Source organism: Sciurus carolinensis, chromosome 4, assembly GCF_902686445.1.
Source record: "Sciurus carolinensis chromosome 4, mSciCar1.2, whole genome shotgun sequence".
In the NCBI taxonomy this organism is placed as follows: domain Eukaryota; kingdom Metazoa; phylum Chordata; class Mammalia; order Rodentia; family Sciuridae; genus Sciurus; species Sciurus carolinensis.
In genome coordinates, this window is record NC_062216.1 from 6,946,413 (window position 1) to 6,957,860 (window position 11,448).

An 11,448-nucleotide genomic window follows, 5' to 3' on the forward strand; every position below is an offset into this window, starting at 1 on the left:
AATTCAATGAAAATAATTCTTTAACTTTGCATCAAGATTTAAAAAAAAATCTTTTTCACTGTTTAATTGTGACCTTAATGGTATATTAATACAGTTTATACATTTATACAGTTTCCTATTTTCTTCTTCTCATCTCTAGCATTCTTGAAGCCAATTATTTCATAAGGATTAGTTATTTATGAACTAAGATGTTTACTTAGTATATTGTAGTTTTGTTTTGTATTCATGTATTTCTTGATTTTCCTTTAAAGTTTTTGCTTTATGTATATTTTTCTCCTACCTAGCTTTTTCCCTTGATTCCCTCTTTTCTTCTGCTAACAGCAAATCTCTATTGTTCTATCTTTCACTCTTCCTTTAATTCCTTACTTCTGCCTTCCTTCCTCCTCCCTCATAATCATTAAACACTCTAGCACTTCAGTTTTTTCCCAGTCCACCTTTTAAAATTGTAAAGTTTTGCAAACTTGCTCTTTTTATTATAGGCATGGGGGGTCATATAATTTCTGTTTCTTGTGATACTAAACATCATAGACATGATAGAAGGAAATACTTGGTTTAATGCTGTATATTGTTTGCTTGGTTGTTGTTATTATTTGTTTCCTCCTAAACAGTAGTGTACTGGAAACCTTGGGTGACAGTACAAGTCCACAGGGTAGAAACGCTGTTGCCTCATATCCATAACTAATAGATGGGTAGATGCACAAACGACATGAGAATGCAAGGGAACAAGTCACTCTGAGCAAACCAACATACTCCAATAATAGGATCCATCGATACCACAGCAGAAGAAATGTTAGAACATGATATTAGTATGTACATAGCTTACATTATCTGAAAAGTAAAGGATGATGTGAGAGAGCAAACGCAGATAGCAAAAGATTACTTCAGTAAAGAGATAGAGATTCTGGGGAAAAAACAAACAAAAATAATGGAACCAATAAAGTAAACCAAAAATTTAATAGAAAGCATCACCAACAGATTAGGCCAATTGGATGACAAAACCTCAGCCAACTAAGACAAAATATATAATCCTCAAAATAGAGGTAACCAAGGGGAGATGTTAAAAAATAAACATGAACATAGAATCCAAGAATAAAGGGATAACAGGAAAAGACCAAATTTAAGATTTGTCAGGATAGGTGAAGGCATGGAGATACAAACCAAAGGAATGCACATTCTTTTCAATGCAATAGTACCACAGAATTCCCCAATGCTAAAGAATAAATGGAGAATCAAATACAAGAGGCTTCCAGGAACCCAAATGTGCAAAATTATAACAGAACCACATCATGGCACATTGTACTGCAAATGCCTATAATATAGAATAAAGACAATATTATAAAGGCTGTGAGATGAAAAAATCATATTACATATAGGGGGAAACTAATTTGAATCTCAGTTAATTTCTCAACCCAGACCCTGAAAGCTAGCCTGTTGAGGAACAACAGATACCAAAAATCTATGCCAATAAATTAGAAAATCCAGAGGAAGTGGCCAAAATTCTGGTCACACATGACTTTCCAGGACAAGGACAGTACCTCAGTATATATTTAAGAAAGAAGAACAGAGTTGAAGTATTTCAAATGAACCATTGTAAAAATTGTACCAAGGAACATCCCTGGCTCCATAGGATCATTGCTGAGTTTTACCAGATCTTTAAAAATTTTGGTTTAATATTTTTAATTGTCAATGGATTCTTTAAAATTCTATTCATTTATATGTGGTGCTATTAAACTGAAGACCTCCCATGTACCAGGCAAGCCATCTACAAAGGACCACAACTCCAGCCCATTAGCATATGTTTAAAGAGATTCCAAAAACAATGCTTCTGAAATGCTCCCATGCATTTGAAAGGCAGGGACTTTTAAAACATATTCTGTTGGGCCAGAGTTAACCTGCATATTTACCCAAACTGATGAGACACAACAGAAAAAGCAAAAGTAAACTAAGCACTCATATTCAGCATGAAAGAGGCAATCCAGTCATTGTCAGGAGCTTCCCTGGAACTGGAAGACACCACAGAAAGAGAAGGTTACAGTGTTTCCTCTCATATGTGGAAACTGAAGGAAAGATGATCCAGAGGTAGAAGGGGTTGACTAGGGGACTTGAAAGGGAGCATCTGGAGTGAGAGATGCTGATTCTAAAGAGAGGGGAGGGAACATGAGTAGAAGGATGGATGAAGAGGAGAAAACACTGACATGTGCATGGATGGGAATATCAGGCTGAATCCCTTTAGTTTGTTCACATTTACACTTTTAAATTGCCCATAGTAAAAATGACCAGTTTCCATATGATTCCTCCACCTACCCATAGAACTCAGAATGGTGGAGTATGTTCCCTCTGAAATTTGAATCTTTCCACAGTCATTAAAATATTGAATGATTTCTCAATGCAAACACACACTATTTAAATTAAACAACACTTACCCAAGAACTTAAACCTCCATCATTTTCTGTTTCTCTTCTACTCTTTCCCCCAACAATGATCTGTAGAACACGTCAGAAAAGGAATCCCACCTGAGGTCCAGCTGTCCTCCACTGCTCTGTCACCAGGTTTTCAGGCAGGTGGCTCCTGAACAAACAGCTCAGGAGCAGAGGAAGATTCCTGGATGCCAGAAGAAAGGGAGGGAGGGATATTAGATACTGCCCTGTGCCCATGTGATCCAATTCCTCACCTGATGCCACTCCCCTAATCCCTGTGGAAATTCCTGTTAAAAAATGACTCACACATTTGCATCACCTGACTCTAATCCATTCACCTCATTTGCAAGACCTTGTGTCCTAGACAAATGATACTTGCCTAGATGTCTGTGCCAATCTTTCTAAGCTAATACTTGGTTAGATGCAGGTTCACAAAATCAATGCTTTAAAAGGCTTTTTGTATTTAGTATATTAGAAATGCAAGATGACATTAGATGATATTGATTTCTAAGAATTTTGGTTACAGTGGTCTGCAGGATTGTTTTTATACCCCTATACGTAGAAATGCATTTGGTAAAATTAATGCCTTTGGGGGATTCAAGTGTTTGTAAGAAACACATTATTGTGAGATGAATGGTATGATTTCAGTTTTTTCTTAAAATGTCCAGGGGTTTATCTTCCTCTCCAGATTTTAGAATCAACAATTCATGACTTGAAAATGATGATTTTGCATACTGAGTGATGGACTCCACACATGGACTTTATTTTCTAGAAATTTTGATAGAAACTCAAACACAGAAAGGAATAAATCATTGATATTATACTGAGTAATTAGTTTGCAATTATTACTTTGGGATCCACCTCTGGTTTCATTTTGATTCCATTAGTCAATACTTGTCCCTCACCCTCAGGCAAGAGATGGAGTCCATGCATTCCTTCAGTGCCCACCACCAGCTGCAGACACTGGAGGTCATAATCCAGTCATTCTTAAAAGTCAATCTCTACTTATCATTTGGCTGACCAAATGCCCTAAAGGTAAATCCCTCAACAAGGGTTTACTTCATTTTAGAACTCAGCATCTGTGATCCTTTATTGTACAATAGCTGAAGAGGAGGCTCAGCCTCCAGTTTTGGTGAAGGAAAAAGCAGAAACCTGGGCATGAATTAAGCTCCCCAAGTTGGAATCAGCTGGGACTTGGTTGGCCAATTGCTCCAGCTTCACTTGTGAGAACTTAACTGATGCGTAACAGCAAATAGGATGAGGTCAATTTGACCAGATTGATCTTAAACACGCAGCAAAAGAGTTAAAAACCAAACCACAGCCATTCCTGCACATTTCAAAGAAGAAACAATACTTAACTATAACAAGATGAGCACGTGTATTAGCACTTAAGAAAAAGAAAGACTGGAGGCTACAAAAGAGAGATTCATAGACAAGAGTTCCTAATAACTATCAAGAGAAACTGCCAGAGTGAGAAACTTTTCGTCAGTGTAAGGACTACAGATCTTGTTAACCTCTACACAGAAAGCCCTAATCAGTGTTTGTATGATCATTTATCCTAAGGAACAAAATAAAGGAATCTCTGCTAAACCAGAGGTTATACAAATAAAAGATTAACAAAAAAGGTTATACAAATAAAACAGATTAACTCTATTTTATTGGGAGATATATGACATTAAAAAGTAAAAGTTTTGTGTCCATTTCTGATAACTCTGACAATGTTAAAAATTTACATTGCCACATAAAGGTCTTCGCCTCTCCAGCCTTCATGAGACCTTGTTATGGAAATGGCTTCTCAGCTTTTCTACCTACTGGTGAGAGATTATTGACTTCTATCACATTCATGATATTTATTGACAGGTTCCAAATGCTGCAACATTTATTTTGTATTCATCTCATTTCAGAACTCATGTCCTTTGGTTTCTCATTTATAAAAGCACCAACCCCCAGATGACATTGCAACCTGTTCTTCCCCAAACAGAGTTTTACTATGGATCCCACAACCTAAAAGGGAACTCCAATCTGTTTGCCCCACACTGTCCTCTTCCAGCCACAGAAGTCATTGCCCCCATTTCCTTACAGCAATAAGAAATTCATAGAATTAGAGGAGGAATGAAGCCAGAATTAAAGACAGGCAGTGAGACTGCAATAGGTGATCAGGTCAGATCAAGAAATTGGAGGACGATCTCAGTTTCTGGGAGTTTGGGATGATCATGTGTCCAGATCCCTTTGATACAGCCATTTCCAAAAAGGTTGTTAATGAAGCAGCTCCTGAGAAGACAGAGAGCTACTAATCAATACCCCCAGGCTGGCACTTCCATCCTGCCTGGCACTCCACCTTGGCCCTCCCAGTTCACCTACTCAACCCCACCCTGGCCATTCCCCTGACATATCCCAGTCATGGTGCAGGTTGGGGTAGAAATGAACAAGATAAGAGAAGAATGCAGGAGAACAAAGAAGACTTTTGCCTATAAAAGGGGCAGGGTACTCTCACTTCCTGGGTTACTAGAATACCATCCATGGCCCCTTCTATCTCCCAGGAGACATCTGTGTTACCAACTTGAAGTAAAACTGACTTCATATGCCTCCCTCATCATTCTTCTTTAATGTTCACACTTCAACATTGGAGGAAGCGAACTTAACACCAATAACTGGTAGTATCAGTGCTAACATTGAATGTGCCAGTTTATGGAAACAACTTCTCCATTTTTCCACCTATTGGTGAGAGATAACAGACCATCTGTCCAATTGGGCTCCTTCCAGAAAAAAATGTATGTGACACTAAAGGTTTGAAATCAAATTGGGATCTCAGGAAATCCTAGTGCAACATCGAGTCTTCCTACGTGACAACAAAATGTCCTGAGATCCTGGTTTCCTGGGTTTTTAGTGCTATTCCTCATTAGTCAAATAAAATCCAGTGATGAGAAGCCACTCCACCCCACCTGTGATGGTTGTGGAAGCTTTCACTTACAGTCAGAGAACCTGGCATTTTCTAAGTCAAGTGAGGGATGTTGGGTCATCTTTGCTAACAAATTGGCACAGGGGGCTTTCTAGGTCAGCCTGAGCATTTGGAAATTTCCTAAATCTACTGATGTCCACACAAGTCTGGAGAGCTAGTAAAATCATAGAGTTCCATCTGACCTTTTGAGCAATTTCAGAACTACCTGTCTTCTAGGAATTCCCTGGCTTCTCTTCTGCCTGGTAGAGTGTCGGGGTTTCTAGGGCCCCCAGCCTTAGGCATGGTCAAGATGGCGCCTGACGCTGAGCCAAAAGCGGCCAACTATACAGTAAACAACCAGCGAATTCCAATGATTGGCTAGTTAACGATGTGACTAGAGCATGCCCCCCTCGTGTACCCATCCTATGCCTGCAGCTGTCCGCGTTTATCTCGTGTACTCTCCCCTGATTGGTTGAAGTGTATATAAGCCTGGTGGGTGGGAGAGTAGGGGGAACGGAAGAAACAGAAGAAGTGGAAGAAGCGGAAGAAGCGAAAGAAGCGGCGGCGGCGGCGGCGCCGGGCTGGAGCCGGGCTGGAGCCGGGCTGGAGCCGGGCTGGAGCCGGGCTGGAGCCGAGAGTACGTGGGAGCTGGAAGAAGCTGGGAGAAGGGAAGCTGGAAGAAGCTGGGAGAAGGGAAGCTGGAAGAAGCTGGGAGAAGGGAAGCTGGAAGAAGCTGGGAGAAGGGAAGCTGGAAGAAGCTGGGAGAAGGGAAGCTGGAAGAAGCTGGGAGAAAGGAAGCTGGAAGAAGCTGGGAGAAGGGAAGCTGGAAGAAGCTGGGAGAAGGGAAGCTGGAAGAAGCTGGGAGAAGGGAAGCTGGAAGAAGCTGGGAGAAGGGAAGCTGGAAGAAGCTGGGAGAAGGGAAGCTGGAAGAAGCTGGGAGAAGGGAAGCTGGGAGTGCGCAGAAGCTAGGGGTAAGAGAAGCGTAGGAGAGGAACTGTGCACAATAAACTTCCAAAGCTTCAGACATTTGTCGTGTCTCTCTCTGCGGCCAGAGGGGACGCGATAGTAGAGTTTCCCCAGGGTCTTGGGAATGCAGAAGAAAAAGATGTAAAATTTCACTGGATGGAAAAATGAGTAGCAGAAGTCTAGACTGGGAGGGAACCAAAACAAAATATGGCAGGAGAACAAGATCATGAGAGCTTCTAGGGCCTAGATTCACAGGAGATACAGGTGTTTCTTCCAAGTCCACATGGAGGAGCAGGGTGTACCTGTAGTTTGAGTGGTCCTTCCTGGAAGCCCATGGGGCCCACCTTCTGCCTGTGTGACTAAGTACTTCTGGGGACCATGTGGTAGAGAGGCATTAGGAGTATCTCTACTTCAGCCCAGGGGTCCCCACCAGCTCTGGACAAGCTTAAATCCCTGGCCCTGTTCCAATCCACTTTCTTCTGCTGACTGCTCTCTTTTTCTGAGATCCAGGGAAGTCCAGACACATAGATTCACATAAAGAGAACCTGGTCTGTGGAGGTCATCCTCCTCAAATCTCCTGGCCAGCAGGGCATGAAAGCCCCAGCAGGAGGTGATTCCAGGCTCTGTGGAGGACATAGAATTCTGATCTTCACCATGTCTCCTAGATTGGGTCAGGCTTCCCTACTGCCACAAGGGCACCTGGGACATTTCTCAGGTCCAGGCCTTCACAGAGCAGAATAATTCTGCTGAGTGTGTTTTTAACAAGCACTGTTGCTGGTCTCAGAATCTGAAGGGAATCAGGGTAGGACTGCTGGTGTTGAGGAAGGAGTGCCATTCACAACTTCTTCACATTTAAGGCAGCTCCTGGTCTGGAGTTTCCCTGTTCCAGCAGGTAGTGGCTTTGAAGGGAAAGATGCCCCCCAATTCCAGGCCTGCACAAGCTGCTTGGGGGCACATGAGTCACTCTCACAGTTTTTACAAGCTTTGTTGCATAAGAAAACTTCCTTGAACCTCCCCTACAGGTAGAGTCTCTCATTGTTTACCTAGGGAAAATGGGAGCATTTAAAGAGGTGATTTTGTCCAAGGTGCCACCACAGGCAATGTTGGAGGCCACCGGGAGCTGTGTGCATGCCAGCCCCTCAGGAAATCCTCCATCATCATGGTCAGAACCTAACAAATACTTCTTATGTACAGAAACTCACAGAAACTATTCCTGAAAAAATTTAAATGATACACAAAATATGACAGCATGAACAGGATGCCCAATGATAGCCAGAGAAGGGGAGAGAAATTTGGCAGGCAGACAGGCCTAAAGGGCCCCTCCTCATGCTGCATTTCACTTCTGCCTCTACAACTTACCTCAGATGGAGCAGTTGGCTCCTGACCAGCACCTACATTGGAGCCTGACATTTTGCTCACAACCCTGAACCAGTCCCAAAGTATCAACACCCTGACTGGGCAGGTGTGATTCGACTCAGATACCACTAATTTCAAATCACCAGTCCATGGTCATTATGGGTGACTAACTCCCCTCTCACATCATCATACAAAGCTCTAGACAGCAGCCATCGGGCAGCACCCTGCCCCTGCTTTCCTTCATTGGTTTCATGCACTCTCTTATTTTGCTCTCCTGCTCTGCTACTATGAATCTCATTCTTTGACTTCACAAGACAAAGAACTTACAAATCCTTCCTTCTCCACCCTTCTCCTGATTATCATAATTAATTTAAGGGAGTGGGAGATTAAATGACAGAAACCCCTGGAGAACTAGTGAAATCATTTGCATTGTCACCTTTCAGCGGCCCAACAGAGGTAAACGAATCCATTTCTAGCTATGTTCCAGATCATTCCACTGAAATATAAAATTTGAGAGGTAAGGAACCACAGAATTAAAAACCTTACTACATTAATCTTATGTAAATTATTTATGGTTCTGGGGTCATAGCTCAGCGGAAGTGGGCTTGTCTACCATGCATGAGGCATTGGGTTCGATTCTAGCACCACATAAAAATAAATAAAATAAATTATTTATGATTCTACATGATTAGAATCATGGCATTTGGGTGGAGAAATCTGTGCACATGGTACATTAAAATTAGAAGGAACGTTATCTTGAACATAATTGAAATCTTATTCTAACTGATGCCACATGCCTCCTTGATATTTCTGCCAAAGACAGGTACGCTTATTCCCAAATGACGTCCTTTTGAATTCAAAACCAAAATGGCAATGAATCAGGAAAAACTTCCAACATGACTTGGTTCATTGAGACAAGGAATTGAAATGTATCCTTTTCTCAGTAAAGTGGATAAAACTGGAGAAACACTTTTAATAAATGCAAACAGCACTCCCTTTGAAATATTACTGATATGAATCTTTGCATGTATCAAATGCTAAAAGAATGGGCACACACACAAACAACAAACAATATTTTGTCCTGTATTCATTTTCCATGTTTTTTGAGACCCAATTCAAAAGTATTCCCATCAACACCAACCGAGCAGAACTACCAAAAATGGTGATTTTTTGGTTTGCTTTGTCTAACTGGACCTCAGGGTATTTCTGAACAATCATGATAATTGAATCAGATTCTGTGCTCTTGGGATCTGCAAATCAGAGAGAGAAGTCAAGGAGTCTCTCCCAGAAGGGAACCAACCACACCCAAACTTTTTAATCCATTTAAGTGCTTTGGGGTGATTGGTGAATCTGACACTGAGTCAGTGGGTGTGGTGGAAAGGCTGAGCTGTAAAAAGACTGGAAACTTGGAGAAGACTGTCATTTGAAGACCAACTCAGAAGAAGAAGCTTTCCTCCTCTTGAGATCCCAGATGGGAAACCCTGTGGTCAGTGCTCCTGGAGACATGGAGGCAGCTTCACCACACTGTGGAGGTTAGTCTGTTTGATGCCTTTGTGAAACCTAAATGTTCATCAAATGCAACTGATGCTAAAGTCCATTTGGGTTTTTTCTACCTGCAGAGTCACCATTGTCACTTTGCACTAATGCACGTGTGAATAGTGATATGGCTCCTGTAGGGACACAGCTGGCTCCTAGAAAGAAACTATTTCTCCACTGGCAGAAACATTCTGGGGCTGGTGCTGAACTGAAGAACATGGGAAACACTTGCTATGTGAATGCCACTTTGCACTGTGTGACATACACCCCTCCCCTGGTCAACTACATGCTCTCCCAGGAGCCTTCCCAAACCTGTCCTCCTCACAGGGTCTGCATGCTGTGTGTGATGCAAGCTCATGTGACACGGGCTCTCCACCACCCTGGGGATGTCATATGGCCCTGGCCTGCATTGGCTGCTGGCTTCCACACATGGCAGGAGGAAGATGACCATGAATTTCTGCTGTTCACCCTTGATGACCTGCAGAAAGCATGTCTGCGTGGGCACAAGCAGCCAGGGGCTTGCTCCCAGGATATCACCCTCATGCACTGAATATTTTGAGGCTGCTGGAGATCACAAATTAAGTGCCTCTAATGCCACGGCCTTTCAGACACTTTTGACCCCTACCTGGACATCACGCTGGACATCATGGCAGCTCAGAGTGTGCAGCAAGCCTTGGAGCAGTTGGTGAAGCCTGAATGGTTAGAGGGGGAAAATGCCTATCACTGTGGTGTTTGTCTGAAGAAGATGCCAGGTTGCAAGACCTTGAGCCTGCAGACTGCCTCAAAGGTTCTCATGCTTGTACTGAAATGATTCTGTGTTCTCACGGGTGACAAAATTGCTAAGCAGGTGCTGTATCCTGAGTGTCTTCACATGCAGCCATACAAGACTCAGCAGAGTAGTGGCCTCCTGGCCTATGCCCTCTATGCCGTGCTGGTCCATGCTGGGTTGAGCTGTCACAGTGGACATTACCTATTGCTACATAAAATCTGGGAATGGCCAGTGGTATAAAATGGATGATGCTAAGGTAGTGGTCTGGGACATTACTTGTGTCTTGAGTCAGTGTGCATATATCTTCTTTTATGTCCAGAAGAGTGAACTTGAACCTGACAGTGGGAGCCTGTCACTAGGCAGGGAAGGCAGTGCAGTTGGGACTGAAGACTCATTCTTGGGAGTCGCCCAAGGAGAGCTCCAGGGTTACTCCTGTAGCCAAGTGGTGGAGTCAGAGGAGCCCCTGGTGGGCACAGCCACCAGAGAACTCACCTTACATCTGTGGAAGTTCCTCCAAGAACAGAACCAACCAAAGTCTGAATCCAACCCCAGGAAAGTAGAATTCACTCTGTCTCCCAATGGAGTCACCACTCAGCAGTCAAAACACAGAGGAGGGCAGAGAATTCATGATAACCAGGAAATAAATGAGCCCAAAAAGGCTACCAAGAGCACAGTCAGTGAGGAGTCCATGAACACTGGTATTGGAGGAAGGGCCAAAGCCACCAGGAGGAAGAACAAGCAGGTCAAGAAGTTGCGGTGGTGTTCTAGCAATCCAGTACGAGGATGAGCCCAGGTGTGTGAACACATATACACACAAACACACACACACACACACACACACACACAGAAGCACACAGAGAAACCCTAAAATGCTCGAGATGGGTAGACTCTGTCTAGATTGTCCTCAGAATTCTCCACAAGAACTTCAGGGCCAGAATTCTAAATTTCAAATGTTAGAGGTGCAACTACAATTTATATCCAGGTCTTCAGAATTATTCTGGAACATCAGAGTTCCCTGGAAAGCTAGTGATGGTCTCAAAGGTGAAACCTTGGTGACATGCTCACCTACACAGCTCCAAATATTCACCCAATAGCACCTGGGCTTCCCCAGACTCAGTGACCCCACTGCTGTCAGGCCTTCTGGCTGTCACTCTTCTCTCCTCTGACTCCAGCCCACCATGTGACCCTTTCTCCCTGAGCAGGTATCTCTGAAAGAGACATAGGAGCAGAGCTTCCAGGACACTCTGGGTCTCATAGGTTAGAGTAGAACACAAACATAGATAAACATAGCTTAGAGTTTTTCAAATCTCTGATAATTTTCAGATCAGAAGATCAAGGGAAACCAGTGGGAAATTGCAACATTTGTACAATTAATGTGTTCATGAAATCATTTGATATGACACTTGTTTCAAGGGATTAGAATTTGTGAATTCTCCCAAGTGTGAAATTGAGCTACTGAAAAGTAA

General features: G+C 42.9%; 1 pseudogene; it reads left to right on the forward strand.

The window, feature by feature from the left end:
• Positions 1 to 9,148: 9,148 nt before the first annotated feature.
• On the forward strand, positions 9,149 to 10,769 carry LOC124982256 (ubiquitin carboxyl-terminal hydrolase 17-like protein 6; annotated as a pseudogene).
• Positions 10,770 to 11,448: the final 679 nt, after the last annotated feature.